The 18,701-nt window shown below is 38.7% G+C and overlaps 1 pseudogene; it reads right to left on the bottom strand.

Moving 5' to 3' along the window:
• Window positions 1-6,857: 6,857 nt before the first annotated feature.
• On the bottom strand, window positions 6,858-11,259 carry LOC139440098 (uncharacterized; annotated as a pseudogene).
• Between the last annotated feature and the right edge of the window lie 7,442 nt (window positions 11,260-18,701).

Genomic DNA, 18,701 nt, shown 5'->3' with positions numbered 1-18,701 from the left:
ATGGCTGTAAATTTCCCTCTCAGTACTGCTTTTGCTGCATCCCATAAATTTTGGTATGTTGTGTTATCATTATCATTTGTTTCAAGGTAGTCATTGATTTCTTTTGAGATTTCCTCTTTGACCCACTATTTTTCTAAGAGTGTGCTGTTTAATTTCCATACCTTGGTGTGAAATCTGGGCCTCTGGCCCTTGCAGATTTCCAGCTTTACTCCACTGTGGTCAGAGATATTTTGTATAACTTCGATCTTTCTGAATTCATTAAGCCTTTCTTTGTGGCCTAGCATATGGTCTATCTTGGAGAATGATCCATGTGCACTTGAGAAAAATGTATATCCTGCTGTGTTTGGGTGTAATGATCTGTATATGTCTATTAGATCCAGCTCCTCTAATATACTGTTCAAATATTTCGTTTCTTTAGTGATTCTCTTTTGAGATGTTCTGTCCAGAGTTGATAGTGGTGTATTAAAATCCTCCACTATAATTGTAGGTGCATCTATTTTTTCACTTAGTTTTTCCAGCGTTTGCCTCATGTATTTAGAGGCACCCTTGTTAGGAGCATAAATATTTATGATTGTTCGTTCTTGACAGATTGTCCCTTTCACTAAAATGTAGTATCCTTCTTTGTCTCTCACAATTGTTTCGCATTTAAAGTCTATTTTGTCTGATATTAATATAGCTACTCCTGCCTTTTTTTGGTTATTGTTTGCTTGTAAGATTGTTTTCCAACCATTCACTTTCAGCCTCCATGAGTCTCTGGGTCTAAATTGTGTCTCTTGTAGACAGCATATAGATGGGTCATATTTCCTTATCCAATGTCCCAGTCTGAATCTTTTGATAGGTGAGTTTAATCCGTTGACATTCAATGTTATTACTTTCAAGGAATTATTTATGTTAGCCATATTTTGATTGGACTTGTGTTTGTCATATTTTGTTTGTTTGTTTTTGTTTTCTTCTCTTGTTTTGTTTTTGTTGTTGTTGTTGTTGTTGCTCTTACACTCTCCTCCAACTCTGCCTGTCCTGTTTTTTCCTTTCTTCCTGCAGAACTCCCTTTAGAATTTCTTGAAGGGGAGATTTCTTTTTGGCAAACTCTTTCAATTTCTGTTTATCTGTGAATATTTTGCACTCTCCATCAGTTTTGAATGCTAGTTTAGTTGGATAGAGTATTCTTGGTTGGAAAATTTTTTCTTTTAGTACCTTGAATATATCATACCACTGCCTTCTTGCCTCCATGGCTTCAGATGAGAAATCGGCACTTAATCTTATGGAGCTTCCCTTGTATGTGATGGTTTTCTTTTCTCTTGCTGCTTTTAGAATTTTCTCTTTGTCTTGAGCATTGGATAATTTGACAAGTATATGTCCTGGGGTGGGCCTGTTGTGGTTTATGATGACTGGGGTGTGCTCTGCTTCTTGGATATGTACATCTGTCTCTTTCAGTAGATTTGGGAAGTTTTCAGCCATTATTTCCTGCAACACTCCTTCTGATCCCTTTCCCTTCTCTTCTCCTTCTGGGATGCCTATAATACATATGTTTGTGCATTTTGCATTGTCATTCAGGTGCCTAAGTCCTAGCTAGATTTTTTCTACCTTTTTATCGATCAATTCTACTATCTGTTTGATTTCTGATGTACTGTCTTCCACATCGCTAATTCTCTGCTCTGCCTCTTCTAATCTGCTGCTATTTGCTGCAATTTTTTTTTTTTGGTTTCGTGAACTGTGGTGTTCATTCCCATCATATCTATTATCTTTTTGCGTATATCTGCAATTTCCCCTCCAAGTGTTGTCTTCATATTGTTAACCCCTTCCTTTACTTCATTAAATCTGTCTGTGATATATGTTCTGAGATCTTTAATTACTTGTGCGAAGTTCTGCTCCCCTTCCTGGTTTTTAGTTTGTTCATTGGATTCAGCCATGTTTTCCTGATTACTGGTTTGGTTTGTAGATTTTTGTTGCTGTCTGGTCATCATTTTATCTTGATGGGTTTAATCAGTTCCTTAGCTTCTTTGTCTAGTCTTGGGGATTAATTAGCTGTTGTTTTTGAGTAAGTGTTATATCTTCTCTTTGTCACTTTGTTCTTCTTATTCTAATTTCTTATTGCTGGCTGAGTTCACTTTGAAGGAAAGTATTAGGGCCAGGGAAAGGCAATTGTGTAAGCAAAGAAAATGTGTAAAGTAGTATTGGTAATAAATGTTAACAGAACAATATGAGATCTGGGAGGATGGATATTAGATTCATGTAAGTTGTGTAGAGTTATAGCAGTAGGTAGAGTACCTATAATGAGGTAGTCAACTGAATATGGGAGGAATATGGTATGAATTAAAAAGCTAGTGTTTTCGTGAGAGAGGGAAAGAGAAAAGAAAGGCAATAGTTTCAAGAGTGGATAAAAGACAGAAAACAAAACAAAGGTATTAGAAATGAAGAGTTAGATAATTTGGGGATCAAAGAAAGGGAGGTGGAATATAGGAGAGACAGTAGATGATGGAGGATATCAAGATGTAGGGGAAATGGGATAGTGTAGGTAGCCAAAATCAATTCACACAGAAATGAGGCAATGGAGGATAAGGGAACCCAGCAAATGTGAGGTGTTCCCTGCAGCACCTATTGTATAATTAAGATAAAATAAAATAAGAAGAAAATGAGGGACAAAAGAGGAAAAAAAAAAGAGAAGAAAGAAAGAAAAAGGCAGTGGTTAAAGGGAGGGGAACAAGTAAGGAACAGAAAAAATGATATAGAACAACCACAACAGCAACAACAGAAAACTCCCCCTAAATAACTGAAGAAAAAAAAAAGCCTTTGGGGGATATGATGGGAGAAAAGTCTAAGAGATAATGCAATGTTAGCAATCAGGATAATAAAAAATAAAAAATAAAATAAAAATAAAAAGCAAAACAAAACAAAACAAAAAAGAAAAAACACAAACATTGAGGTCTAGGACATTCAAGGACCTCAGATGGACCTCAGGGCATGACAGATTCAGGGATGGAAAGTCTGTGATATTGCAGACTCAAGAGGTGTGAGTCTCTGGGGTGTGGGCCCCCAGGGTTTAGGGGACACAGACCTGGCAACCTCAAATCTGGTTAACAGGGAGCCTGGGAGCACCACAGTGCAACACAGTCTTCAGCAATCCCCGCAGCTGGGTGCTAGCCATATGGGGGAGGTCACATCCACAAACTCTGACCTATGTGTCAGAATCCCGCAATTCACCCTCTCACTCAGGTCTCTTCTGTGGCTGTATCACCAATTCGACTTCAGGGCACCTCCCACCCTGTAAGCCCCCGAAACAGCCACTGGGGGCGCCTCTACACTGCAGCCAATTTAATGATGCTGCAGATCAGTAGCCAGGCCCAGGGGGCGGGGCTCCAGCCGGAATTGCCTGATATCAGTGTCTGAAACTGAAATTCCCACACCTCGCAAAAGATTCCCCTAATCGGCTTCCAGACGTCTCCCACCCTGCCAGTCCCTGCAACAGCCTCCTGGTGATGTCTCTTTATTGCAAGCAATTTAAGGCCGCTGCAGATCAGCAGCCGGCCTTGGGGGTGGGGCTCTAGCCGGAAGAGCTATTATTTGTGTCCACAATCAAAAATTCCCCACCTCGCAATAAAACTCCCGTTTGTCTCCCCAATTCAGTCTGCGAAGGCTTCCTGCGCTGTTAGCCCCCCAATAGCCCGCTCAGGGCTTATGAATTCCCCAGTACTGCAGAGCCTCCAGAAATTGCCTCCGCAGTGCCGGTGCCTTGGCTCCACCCACCCCAGGAGGGAGCATCCCATGGGCAGCCCCCACCTCCGTATAATATAGCCTCAATTTTATCCTATACACGAATTTTCTCTGTTACCTTCCCACCAAATCGATGTCCAGACACCTCCTGCCCTGCAAAATCCCAAAACAGCCTGGTCCCAAAGAATTTCCAATGCTGCCCAGCTGCTTCTTTGCAGGAGAGATTATCAGGTGCACTCACTCAGCCACCATCTTGCCCTGCCCCTCCATAGTCATGTTTTACATTAAGTTTTATTATCTTATACAGACCCATGTTACAGTCTTTAGTTTTCCTTCTTGTAATATATATATCCTTAGACTTTCCCTTTCAACCACTGCCATACCCATATAATAGCTCTGGTAGTTATAAACACCATTATATGCCTTCATTTCTTTTCATTTCCAAATATTTACAATCTTTTTACCAATTCTGCAGATTAACCCTCTGCTTTCCATTCTCTACCATTTGGGGGAGGTATTTGATGACAATTTCAAGCTCTTTACTTGTGGTTGTTTTATTGGGGTCTTCTATTTCTTCTAGGACTGATAGGTTGCTTGTGTGTTTCTAGGAATTTGTCCTTCTCATCTACATCATCTAGTTTTCTGGTGTACAATTGTTCATATTATCCTATTATGATGTCTTATTTCTTGGGGTCAGTAGTAAAGTCCCCCTTTCATTTCTGATTCGATTTATTTGTATTTTCCCTCTTTTTGTTTTTTATTTTTGGCCAGTCTAGCTAAGGGTTTGTCATTTTACTGATATCCTCAAAGAACCAAATTTAGATTTTTAAAATTCTCTCTATTGTTATTTTGTTGTTGTTGATGATTTCATTTATTTGTGCTCTGATCTTTCCTATTTCTATCCTTTAGCTTGGTTTGGAATTAGTTAGCTGTTCCTTTTCTAGTTCCTCCAGATGTGAATTTAGATCTTCATTTTTAGCCCTTTCTTCTTTTTTAATGTAAGAATTCTTTGCTTAAATTTTTTTCAGAGCCAAGAATACTGTCTTCCACAGAAAATCCACCATTTACACTCCCATTGGCAATGCAGAAGGGTTCTAATTTCTCTCCTCTTCAGCAATATTTATAATTTTCTGTTATTTTTAAGTAAATATAATATCCATCATAATGGGTATGAAGGAGGTATCTCATTATAATTTTGATTCATATTTTCCTAATGGCCAATAATATTGAGTATCTTTTCCATATGTTTATTAGACATGTGTATTTCTTTGGAGAATGTCTATTCAAGTCTTTTGCTGTTTTTATAATTTGGCTCATTTGTCTTTTTTGTTGTTGAATTGGACATTAAACTCTTACCAGATACATGATTTGTAAGTATATTCTCCCATTCTATAGATTGTCTTTCACTTAGTTGATAATGTCCTCTGATGCAGAAAGGTTTTAAATATCATGAAGTCCAATTAATCTAATTTTTGTTGTTATTGTTTGTGCTTTCTGTGTCCTATCTAATAATTCATTACCAATAAATTGTCATGAAGATTCTACATTATGTGTTTTTCAAAGAGTTCTATGGATATGGATTTAGTTTTTATATTTAGGTTATTAATCCATTTTGAGTTAAGTTTTGTAAGACATGTAAAATATAAGAGCCTAACTTCATTTTTTGAATGTGGATATACAATTCTCCTGGCACCATTTGTTGAAGAGTCTCTTTATTCCTCACTGGATGATCTTGACTGCCCCAGTCAAAAATGAATATACTTTAGATATATGGATTATTTATGAACTCTTTATTTTATTACATAGATTCATATTTTTATCCTACGCCTTTACCACATTGTTTTGATTATTTAGCTTTGTAGAAAATTTGGAAATTTGGAAGATTGAGACTTCCAAATCAGCTTTTTAAAATCAAGATTCTTTTGTCTACTGGGGGACCCTTGCTACTCGTTATGGAATTGATGATCAGCCTCTCCATATTTTCAAAGAAGGCTGTTGGAATTTTGATAGAGATGATATTGAATCTGTAGATCTTAACAATATTAAATCTTCTAATCCATGAATAAGGAATGTCTTACCTCTTAGCAATGTTAGTAGTTATCAGTGTACAATTCTGCAGCTCTTTTGTTAAATTAACTTTTAGGTATTTTATAATTTTAGATGGAAATTTTAGATGAAATTGTTTTCTTAATTTCCATTTTGGATTATTCATTACTTCTATATAGAAATACAACTGATTTTTGTATGCTGACCCTGTGACCCAAAACTTTGATGATTCTCATTAATAGGGCTTATTATTTTCTTGTGAATTGTTTGGTATTTTCCATATATGGTGTATTAGTCAGGGTTCTCTAAGGAAACAGTATCAATGAGAGATATCAGTTGAAAGTAAGAGATATTTTGTCAGAGTCTCTCATGTGACTGTGGGGATGCACAAGTCCAAGTTCCACAGGCAGCTGCAACCAGGGGCTGCAATGAAAAGTCCAATAGAGGTTCTTGAGTTCTGGGAGATATTGGCTGTCTAAAGATGAGCTGAGAAATTCTTAATGCTGGAATCACTTCCCCTTATGAGGCATTCAACTGATTGATTAAAGTGTCACTCATTGCTGATGGCAATCTCCCTGATTGATGTAACTGTAATCAGCTACCTATGATTTACCACTGCAGTAAAGTCAATGGTGACTAAAGTCCATAAATTCCCATGAATTACAGTTAGCCCAGTACTTGATTGACCAAACAACTGTGCACAATTACCTGGCTGCGTTGACACATTAGCCTAACCATCACAGTCCACCCCTTGTCAATTCGGCAACCATACACATTACCTTAAACCATATTTAGTCTCTAAGTAAAAACAATAACAGACATGCATATATATACATATATATATACATATACATATATATATACACACACATATATATATCTACCTAACAGTGTTCAACTCACCTGTGTACAACCAAAAATACATTAATTCCATACAGAATAGGGTACAAGTTCTTCAGTAATATTCACTCTCATGACATGAAACTAATAAAACTTGTTATATGTTGAGGGAAAATTTTGGGGAAGAAGACAAAGAAATTCATTTTGTGTACATATACAATCATCATCATAATGAAACAAGGAAGAAAAATTCATGACTATTACAGTCCTCATTTCTGTAACTGGCCAAATGTCTGAAGTTCATATTTATAACTACCATCATTCACTACCCATTCCATGTTTCCATTACTCTCAGCAAGCACTTCAGCTGGCCATGGTTCTTTGCCTGGTAGGGTGACCCAAACTTTATTCCTGAAGATTCTGGACTATTGTTAGCCCTGCTTGGATTGGATTGTTGCAATTTTCCATTGACTTTAATAAAAGAACATGGCACTGTTGTGGAAACAGAGAGATTCAGTGATCACATATTGAAGGCCAGGACTCAGGAATAGTCTTGAGAAGGAAAAATTTATTATGACTGGCCAAGCCCAGGGACTCCTGTCCAAATAACTGAGCCCTGAGTATGGGATCAAGGTTATTTTTGTATAAGAGACATATGAGGTGGGGACCAGGAGAGGTTTAGCCATTTCTTTGAATACCAGCTAAGCTTGAATTAACATATCACCCACCATATCACCCATATTCCCTCTGGATGTAACTTTGAATACACATTGAGTCTACATCCTAACTTATTATTTAAAGCATATAGAGCCTATATTACTTATTTGGCCTTCTAAAAACTAAGCACACTTGGATACAGAATTAGATAATTTTGAATGCATTCACATGCTACCCTAGCAGTAGTAGGAGATGCTCTAGAGGATCTTCTGTATTCCAGGCAAATGCTTCCTTACCTCCATTATGTAGATGCAGTTGTATTCCCCCTTCATAGACAGGAACAATCACCCCAGCCAGTACAGTAATTCCCTTCTTTGACTGTTGATTCAGAGGCAAGAGGATCCCAAAGTGTCCAGGTGGAAGTCTGAACTTCCAGTTCAATGGAATCATTGTTGTGTTCCCTAGTGACAGAACTTCTTTGGGGACTAAAACAGGTCGACCAGCAGAGTTTGAGGTTGCAGAGACAGGAAGGAAAAATTTTCCTAGTGGGCTACTAGGGGTAATAGTGAGGGGTGCCACTCCCATTTCTACCCCTTGATTCCTAGACCCATGAATCCTGGTTATGGGAGAAATAGCACAACAGAGTGGATGCTGTTTAAAGCATACACAGCCTCCTGGAAACATTGCCTCAGCCCTGCAAGGTATTACCACCTAGTTGGTGCCATAATTAAGTCCTCAAAAGGCAATTCCACTGTTCTATCAATCCAGCTGTTTCTTGGTGATGGGGAACATGGTAAGACCAGTGAATTCCATGGGCATGTGCCCAATCGCACACATCATTTGCTGTGAAATGGGTTCCTTGATTGGAAGCAATGCTGTGTGGAATGCCATGGTGATAAATAAGACGCATGGTAACTCCACAGATGGTGGTTTTGGAAGAAGCATTGCATGCAGGAAATGCAAAACCATATCCAGGGTATGAGTCTATTCCAATTAAAACAAATTGCTGCCCCTTCCATGGTGGAAGGGGTCCAATATAATCAACCTGCCACAAGGTAGCAGGCTGGTCATCTCAAGGAATGGTGCCATATTGAGGGGTGAGTGTGGGTGTCTGCTGCTGGCAGATTGGGCACTCAGCAGTGGCTGTAACCATGTCAGCCTTGGTACGGGGAAGTCTGTGTAGCTGGCCCATGCAAACCTCCAACCCTACCTTCACGGCCACTTTTTCCATGAGCCTATTGGGCAATGACAGGAGTGGCTGGGGAAAGAGGCTGAGCATTAGCCACAGAGCAGGTCATCTTATCCACTTGATTATTAAAAGCTTCCTCTGCTGAAGTCACCCTCTCATGAACATTCATATTGAACACAAATATTTTCATGTTTTTTGCCCACTCGAAATGGTCTATCCACATACCTCTTCCCCAGACCTCTTTGTCACCAATTTTCCAATCATGTTCCATCCAATTCCCTCACCATCCAGCTAACCCATTGGTAACAGCCCATGAATCGGTGTAAAAATGCACCTCTGGCCATTTCTTCTTCCAAGCAAAATGAACAACCAGGTGTAATGTTTGAAGTTCTCCCACTGAGATAATTTGCTTTCACCACTGTCTTCAGGGATGTCCCAGAAAGGGGCTTCAGTGCTGCAGCTGTGCACATTCAAGTGGTACCTGCATATTAGGCAGAACCATCTGTAAACCAAGCTGGAGTTTTCTCTTTCTCAGTCAACTGATTGCAATGGTCACCCCAAGAGGCCAAAGCTGTGGGCTGGGAAAGAGAAGGTAACATGGCAGGGGTGGTGACCATGGGCATTTGGGCTAGTTCCTCACGTAACTTCCTCCTTCTGTCTTCACAACTGGCTTGAGCCCTATCTCATATATTCCACTTCCACTTTATTATGGAGTGCTGCTGTGCACACCCAACTTTATGGTTTGGTGGGTCAGACAGTACCCAGCTCACGATAGGCAACTCAGGTCTCATGGTAACTTGATGGTCCACTGTATTAGTCAGCCAAAGGGGTGCTGATGCAAAACACCAGAAATTGGTTGGTTATAAAGGGCGTTTATTTGGGGAAGGAGCTTACAGATACCAGGCCAGAAAGCATAAATTACTTCACTCACCAAAGTCTATTTGGAGCAAGATGGCTGCCAACGTCTGTGAGGTTTCAGACTTCCTGGGTTCCTATGTTCCTGGGGCTTGCTTTACTCTGGCTTCAAGGTTCCTTCCTTCCTGGGGCTGGCTTCTCTTTCCTCTATAAGCTTACTCCCCAGGGCTCCAGTTTAAGTCTTCAGCATCAAACTCCAAAATCAAAACTCCAACATTAAAAACTCTCAACTCTGTTCTTCGCCATGCCTTTTATCTGTGAGTCCCCACCCACCAAGGGGTGGGGTCACAATGCCCTAATCGTAACTCAGTCATGCCCAGGTTAAATTACAAGCATAGTCCAAATTTCTTTTTGGAATCCATCAATTATATCAAACTGCTACACCCATGGTTAAGAATTCAGTCTCTACTAAGGCCCAGTAGCAGGCCAAAAGCTGTTTCTCAAAAGGGGATGATTTATCTGCAGAGGATGACAGGGCTTTGCTCCAAAATCCAAAGGATCTGTGTTGTGTTTCTCCTATAGGGGCTTGCCAAAGGCTCCAGACAGCATCTCTATTTGCCACTGAAACTTCCAGCACCATTGGATCTGCTGGATCATATGGTCCAAGTGGTAATGCTGTTTGCACAGCATCCTGGTACTGTTGCAGATCCTCTTCTTGTTCCAGTCCCCAGTCAAATCTAGCAACTTTTCTGGTCACCTGGTAAATGGGTTGGAGTAGCAAACCCAAATGAGGAATGTACTGTCTCCAAAATCCAAAGAGACCAAATAAGTGTTGTGCCTCTTTTCTGGTGACAGGAGGGGCTAGATGCAACAGCTTATCCTTCAGTTTAAAAGGGCTATCTCGACATGCCCCATACATCTGGACACCTAGAAATTTCACTGAAGTAGAGGGACCCTGTATTTTGGTTTGATTCATCTCTCATCTTCTCTCATGCAAATGCCTTACTAATAAGTCTAGAGTCTTTGCTACTTCTTGCTCACTAGGTACTATCAACATGGTATCATCAATATAATGAACCAGTGTAATGTCTTGTGAGAGGGAGAGATGATCAAGATCCTTGAGGACAATATTATGACATAGAGTTGATATACTCCTGAAGCAGGACAGTGAAGGTATCCTGCTGGCCTTGCCAGCTGAAAGCAAACTGTTTCTGCTGGTCCTTACTAATAACAATTGAGAAAAAGGCATTTGCCAAATCAACAGCTGCATACCAGGTACCAGGGGGCATATAGATTTGCTCAAGCAATGATACCACATCTGGGACAGCAGCTGCAATTGGAGTCACCACCTGGTTAAGTTTACGATAATCTACTGTCATCCTCCAAGATCCATCTGTTTTTCGTACAGGCCAACTAGGAGAGTTGAATGGGGATGTGATGGGAATCACCACCCTGCATTCTTCAAATCCTTAATGGGGACATTAATTTCTGCAGTCCCTCCAGGAATCCAGTACTGCTTTGGGTTTACTATTTTGCCAGATAGATAGAGGCAGTTCTAGTGGCTTCCACTTGGCCTTTCCAACCATAATAGCCCTCACTCCAAAAGCCAGGGATTCAATGTGGGGATTCTGCCAGTTACTGAGTATGCCTATTTCAATTATGCATCCTGGAGCTGGGGAAATAACCACAGAATGGGTTCAGGGACCTACTGGACTAACTGTGAGATGGACCTGAGCTAAAACTCCATTAATCACCTGACCTCCATAAGCCCCTACTCTGACTGGTGGACCACAGTGATGTTTTGGGTCTCCGGGAATTAATGTCACTTCTGAGCCAGTGTCTAATAATCCCCAAAATGTCTGATCATTTCCTTTTCCCCAGTGCACAATTACTCTGGTAAACAGCTGTAGATCTCCTTGGGGAAAGGTGGGAGGAAAATTAACAGTACAAATTTTGGGCATGTTAACAGCCTTCCCCAAGGAGACCTGACCTTCTCCTCATTCAAGGGACTCTGTGTCTGTAAACTGTCTCAAGTCAGGGATAGGACCAAGGGGCCATGATTCTTTGTGTTTGTAATTTGAGTTAGGATTTTGTTCACTTCACTTAGAACTCTTCTGTTTATAAAGATACTGAAGAAATTTATTACAGTGCCCATCTATGTCACTTCTAAGTACCCCATGATGTATTAGCCAATGCTATAATTCTATGCAACTCAGACTATTTTGAGTGCTTTTTTGAATCTGCCTTTCATTGCAGTAGCCACGCCCACCTTGGCTTTGGCAATTAACTGCTGATACTATACTTTTACCAGACCGACAACTGATCATACCCATAATGTTTAAGGATTCTAATTCCTTAACAACCCTCCCTACAGTAATATCTGGACTACAGAGAAGAACAACCACGGAGCTCTTCAGGGAAGGTGGAGACACCCTTACAAATTTATTTCTCACAGTCCTCATTAAAGGTGTGCCTGTGGACCTTCCTGGGGTGGGTGGGCAGCTCTCAAATGGTAAATCCATTCTAGCATTCCAATCTCCCTAAGTCTTTGAATTCCCTCTTCTACTCTATACCAGGGCAAATTGGGCATCTCAACCTCAGACATGCTAGGCAATCTGTTGGTTCAGTTTTCAGTCAGCCACCCAAACAATCTGTTAGAGCCCTTTCTAAGCCCTCCAGCTACAGCACTGAATACAGAATTTTCTGCTTAGTGGACCCATATCAATAAATTCAGCCTAATCCAACTTTATATTCCTTCTACCATTATCGCATACCCTTAATATTCATTCCCACACATATTCCCCTGATTTCTGTCTCTATATGTTGGAAAACTCATGCAGTTCTTTCTGAGTATACCTTACATCCTCATGGGTCACACTTTGTATTTCACCTTGTTGTGATTTTAGTCTAGTAATAGGTCTCAAAGACAAAAACAAGAGAGGTGTGAGGGTGGTTAAGAAGAAGGATTAGAAATGCCTTGCAAGCTACTGGCTTCAGGGCATTTCTTTGCATTTTCTTCTGGAGCCACAGTATTAATCTCTTCAGGCAGGAGTTGGAAGGCAGCTTCCTCAGGGCAGACTGGAGGCTCCACAGTGCATGCTGGAGTTTGGCTGGTACCCGCCTCAGGGCTGGAAGTTGTTTCAGAGTCCCTGGGGCAGGCTGGAGGCCTGGATGATACAAGGTTAACAAGGTGTGGTCTGGACAGGACAGGCCATCACAAGCTTATCTGGTAAAGTCTTGGCAGAATTCAGGGTTACAAAGTATGGGAATCCAGTGATGGTATTTTGCATATCTTGATTGCCAACTCGCGCCATGGACTGTTAGCAGCCTCTTCGTTATTGGAAAGGGAGACATCAGTACGCTTGAGTCCAATTAGAGTAGAGAGCCAATTGCAAAACTCCCAGAACCACCTCATACACCCCATGTTTAAGACTTTGTTCCTCAAGCACCACACCCAGTACCAAGCTGTATTAGTTAGGGTTCTCTAGGGAAACAGAATCAACGAGCGATATCTGTTGATAGTAAGAGATTGTATCAGAGTCTCACACATGATGTGGGCATGCACAAGTCCAGATTCCGCAAGCAGGCTGCAACCAGAGGCTCCAATGAAAGTCCAAATGAAGATTCTGGATGAGTTCTGGGAGAGATTTTCTGTGCAAAGATGAGCTGGGAAATTCTCACTCAACACTGGAATCACTTACCATTTTAAGGGGAATTGACTGGATAAAGTGTAACTCATTGCTGATGGCAATCTCCCTGATTGAAGAAATTATCTGCAGGAAAGTCAATGGTTTATTACAGTTAGCCCAATGTTTGCTTGACCAAACAAGTGGGCACAATAGCCTGGCAATGTTGATACATTAGCCCAGCCATGTTGACACATTAGCCCAACCATCACATATAGGATCATGTTATCAGCGAATAGAGATTATTTTACTTCTTCAATTCCTATTTTATGCCATTTATTTCTTTTACTTGTCTAATTACTGTGGCTAACACTCAAACACAATAGGGAATAGTAATGATGAAAGTGGTCATATTTGCTTTTACCCTAATCTTATGGCGGAAACCTTTCAGCATTTTACTATTGAGTAGACTATTAGCTGTGTGGTTTTCATTAATGCCTTTATTAAGTTAAGGAAATTCCCTTCTTGCCTACTGTTCTAAGTGATTTTTGTCATTAATAGGCTAAGAATTTGTCAGATGCTCTCTCTGTGTCAGTAGAGATGGTCGCTCTTTTTCTTTCATCTATTAATATTGTGTAGTACACTGTTCAATTTTCTTTTGTTGAACCACACCTGCTTTCCTGGGATAAATCCCATTTAAGTGTGATGTATATTCTAGGTTAGTTTTTGTAGGATTTTCTTAAGGACTTTTACATTTACAGTCATAAGGGATATTTGTCTGTAATGTGATATTTAGCACTTTTCCCCCTCTTTGTTATCAGGAAAATACTGGTTATGGAGAACAAATTAGGAAATTTTTCCTCCTCTTAAATAATTTGGAAGATTTTGAGAAGATTTGGTGTTAATGCCTCTTACAATAATTGGTTTAATTCTTAAGTCAAGCCACCTGGTTCTGAATTTTTCTTTATTGGAGAGTTTATGATAATAGATCCAATTTATTCATTATAAATCTGCAGAGATTTTCTGTTTCTTTTTAAAATATAACTTCTCTCTTTTAAAAAGGTGTAAGTTTACAGAAAAATCATGCAAGAAATACAGTTTCCACTTACCCTCCTATTATTAACTCTATATTAGTTTACTCATCATACAATTGATGAAATAATATAGTTTTATTAATAACTATACCCCACATTTACATAAGGGTGCATGTTTGTGAGTGACAGTTCTATGTTTTTAAAAATTTTTATTCTACTGACATATACATATATAATATAAAATTTCTGCTTTTTACCACATTTGAATATATAATTCAGTGTTTTTAATTATAGTTACAATGTTTTGGTACCATTGACAATATCCATTACCAAACCATTACATCCCCCAAACAGAAATTTGTGCAAGTTCAGCATTAACCCCCCATTCCCTACTTGCATCCTAGTCCCTGGTAACCTATATACAAGTTTCTGGCTCTATGAATTTTCTTAATCTAGTTATTTCATAATAATGAGATCATGAAATACCCTTTTTGTCTAGCTATATTCACTCAACATAATGTCTTCAAGGTTCATCTATGTTGTTGCATGTATAGAAACTTCATTCATTTTAATGGTTAAAGAATATTCCGCTGTGTGTATGTAGTGTATTTTGTTTGCACATTCATTGGGTAATGCGCACTTGGGTTATGTCCACCCTTTGAACAATTGTTAATAAAGCTGCTATGAACATTGGTGTGCAAATAACTGCTTCAGTCCCTGTGTGCAATTATTTTGAGTATACGGCTAGAAGTGGGCTTGCCAGTCATATGATAATTCTAAACTTAATTTTCTCAGGAACCCCCAAATTGTGAAAGCTTTGTCTTTCCCCATTGACTTTGAGGTTGGTGTTGGGTTCTTCAAATATGCCCTTTATCATGTTGAGGAAGTTTCCGTCTCTTACTAGTTTTCTAAGTGATTAGCAAGAAGAGGTACAGAATTGTCAGATGCCTTTTCAATGTTAATTTAAATGACAATATGGTTTTTGTCGTTTGTTTTATTAATGCAGTATATTATATTAATTGATTGTCTTATGTCAAACCAGTCTGCATAGGAATAATCAATCCCACCTGATCATGGTATAGAATTCTTTAATGTGCTGTTGGATTTAGTTTGCCAGTATTTATTTTATGATATCTGCATCTATGTTCATGAGGGATATTGGTGCATAATTTCTTGAAATCATCTTTATCTGGCTTTGGTATTAGGGTATTGCTGGCCTCAGAGAATGAGTTTGGATGTGTACCCCTCTTCAATATTTTAGAAAAGTTTGAGAAATTTGGTATTAATTCTTCTTGAAATATTTCTTAAAATTCACTAGTGAAGCTATCTGATCCTAAGCTTTTGTTGGGTTTTTTTTTGATTACCGACTGAACGTCTACTTGTATTGTTCTGTGGAGATCCTCTATTCTTTCTTGAGTTAGTAGTTTGTGTGTTTCTATGAATTTTTACCTAGGGTATCTAATTTATTGGCATACAATTGCTCATGTTTTCATTTATAATACTTTGCATTTTGTGGGGTCACTATAAATGCCCCCCCTTTCATTTCTGATTTTAGCTATTGGCATCTCTATCTTTTACTTTGTCAGTCTAACGAAATGTTTATTGATTTTATTGTTCTTTTCAAAGAATGAACTTTTGGTTTGTTGTTCCTCTGTATTTTAAAAATTTTTAATGAAAAGCAAAATTCTTATCTTTTCAATCACGAAATATATTCACAGGACTCAAATCCAAAAATACAAAGAAGTTTACAGTGGAACACCTCCCAGTTACCCATTTTCCCTTTCCACAGATTTCTAGATGTATTTTATGAATGCACAAATTACATTATCATCCTGCTTTTACCTGTGTAAGATGACTATATTGTTGTGACAATTAAGTTTTGGTCCTAAAGTGATTCCTCATTCTTTTTCTTATTAGAGATATTTTGGTGTAACAGAACAACCATGCATAAAATACAGGATTCCTATATAACCCCCTATTATTAACAACTTGCACTGATGTGGTATATTTTTTACAACTGATGAGAGAACATTTTTATAATTATACTATTAACTATATTCCATGGCTTAACTTAGAATTCACGGTTCGTGTAGTGCAGTTTCATGGATTTTCTTTTTTAGTCATGAACTTTTTTTTTAGAGAAGTTTTATATTTACAGAAAAATTACACTAAAAGTATAGAGAATTACCATATAAACCCAAAAATACCACACGCAGTTTCCCCTACTTTTAACATCTTACATTAAGTGTGGTACATTAGTTAAAATTGATGAACCAGTATTGAAACATTACTACTAACCGGTCTATAGTTTATATTATGCTTGACACTTTGTGCTGCACAGTTTTATAGGCTTTGACAAATACATAATGTCAAGTATCATCATTGCAGTATCATACAGAACAATTTCACTGCCCTAAAAATGCCCTGTGTTCTACCTAGTCGTCCTTTCATCTGCCTTCTGAATCCCTGGCAACCAGATCTTTATAATTAGTTTGTTTGGGTGGATGGTTGAAACATGGATCAAAGGATGGCTGATATTAGCTGGTGTCAAATGCCAGAGAAGCCCTAGTATACCACAGATGATGGAATCCAAATGCTTAGAGAGACTGGAATGTTAGAATGGACTTAATATGTAAGACCTGCTCACATACCCACCTGAGGACACCAGGACTGTGAAGAATAAATTTGTGAGACTAACTCCATCTTCCCGAAAGAGTTCAGTGGTTGCTATTCTCTGTAGGCCAGACATTAACTTGGGAACTACTGTCACTGAACTTGGATCCTTAAACAATATTGGGATGATCAGATCCCAGGTGGCAGAAGCCAAGTGGCAGCACTCGGTTGCCAAAGATAAGGTGGGCATGGTTACCATAGTGAAGAACAGGCTCAAAGCAGCAACTGACATAGTCCGAGTCACGTAGACCTAGGGCATTGGCTAGTTGATCGTGGGGTATCTAGAATTAAAACACATTGGCTGTCTCCTAAATTCCTACTTGATCTGGACAAACAGCAGAGTTTCAGTTCAAGTGAACCAAAGTCTAACTTGGATTACAGTAATAGAGAGGCAGAGTGCCTTAATTTCCAGATTTGAGACTGGGAATACCAGAGCCCCTTGAATGAGATGAAGCCTGGGTCCTTTTGGGGAAATATCCTGTTACACTGCTAAAAATTTATACTGTTATTCTTCCTTCCATGAAAAAAATCTTCCTGTCATGAAAACCTTGTTGAGATTTTTACTGGAATTACATAAAATGTATAATAAATTTGGGCGGGTATGATATCCATGAGGTAGACCTAGCATCTTTCTCTAATTTTTCAGTCTATTTTTCTTCCTTCTGTTTCATGATTTTCTTCATAAAGCTTGCACACATCTTTTTCCAGATTTATTCCTAGTATTGTTGCATGTAATTTCATTGCTTTCGTGAGCATTATTTTCAAGGAAAAATTATTATACCATAAGATCAGCCATCTTAAAGTGTACACTTCAGTGGCATTTAGTACACACTATGTTGTGTGAACACCATCTCTATCAATTTCCAAAACATTTTCATCACAACTAAAGAAAAACCCATACCTATTAGGCAGTCACTTCCCTTTTCCCCTTCCTCCAGCCCAGGTAACTTCTAATCTGCTTTCTAGCTCTACACACTTACCCATTCTGTATAGTTTTTAAAAATTTATTTTGTCCTCAAAAAAGTTTTAGATCACAGTTAAGCCACATATATATCAGTGACTCCCATATATCCAACATCAAACCCTTTTCCCCTTCCCCAACAATAATCTTTTTACATGTTCATGTTATATTTGCTACAGCTAATGTACAGATATTGAAACATAGCTACAAAACATGGTTCCATTTTGGTTTACATTATTGTTTATATTTTAGATTGTACGCTTTTCTAAATTTTTAGTTATATTATGTTTTACATTTTAGAATACACACTTTTATAAATTTTCGGTGAAATTTAACATGTCTATATCCATCATTGCATGATATTGTGGTTTATATGTTATCACATTTTTATTTGAGAAATTGTAGGTTTACAGAAAAATGTAGAAATACAGAGTTCCTATATATTCCCTTCACACATACACACACAGTTTTACCTATGGAGCCAAAAGAGGCTATAAAATCCAAAACAACTTCTTGAAAACCTGCACGGGTTTGACTGACACCTTGATTTCACACTTCTGGTATCCCTAATTGTGAGATCATAAATTACTGTTGTTTTGAATCACTAAATTTGTGGTAATGTGGTTATGGCAGTCCTAGGAAAATAATAAAAAAACTTTTGCCCATTTTTAACTTACATTATTTGTATTTTCCTGTTGGTTTTTTTCTTCCCAGAGAGGGAAAGGGAAAGGGTTTCACTGCAAGGCTGACTGACATTGGACAGGGAGCCCCTCAGCTCAAAGCATTCTCCCTGCCATTCTTGGAGAGGCTGGTAGCCCTGGGTTTCAGGGCTTTCCTGGCACAGGAACCATCTGGAGGTTTTAAGTCTCTGAGAAGCAAATTTAACATGTACATTGTAAATAATCTGAGACCTGTGTAAGAGAAACCTCCAGAATGACCTCCTGAATCTGTTTGAAATTTCTTAGCCATTGAAATGGTTTTTGATGCTTTATTCTTTTTCTGACATTTTCTGCTTTTGATCAAACTCTTTTTCCAAAGGCACTACTCATCAGTATGTGGTACAAATCCCTCAGCACCCAGAAGATTCGTTTCTGGGTCAGATCCCATGT

Source organism: Dasypus novemcinctus, chromosome 2 (assembly GCF_030445035.2).
Source record: "Dasypus novemcinctus isolate mDasNov1 chromosome 2, mDasNov1.1.hap2, whole genome shotgun sequence".
In the NCBI taxonomy this organism is placed as follows: Eukaryota; Metazoa; Chordata; class Mammalia; order Cingulata; family Dasypodidae; genus Dasypus; species Dasypus novemcinctus.
Note: the sequence above shows the minus strand (reverse complement) of the source record. Positions and strands in the feature narration are given on the sequence as shown.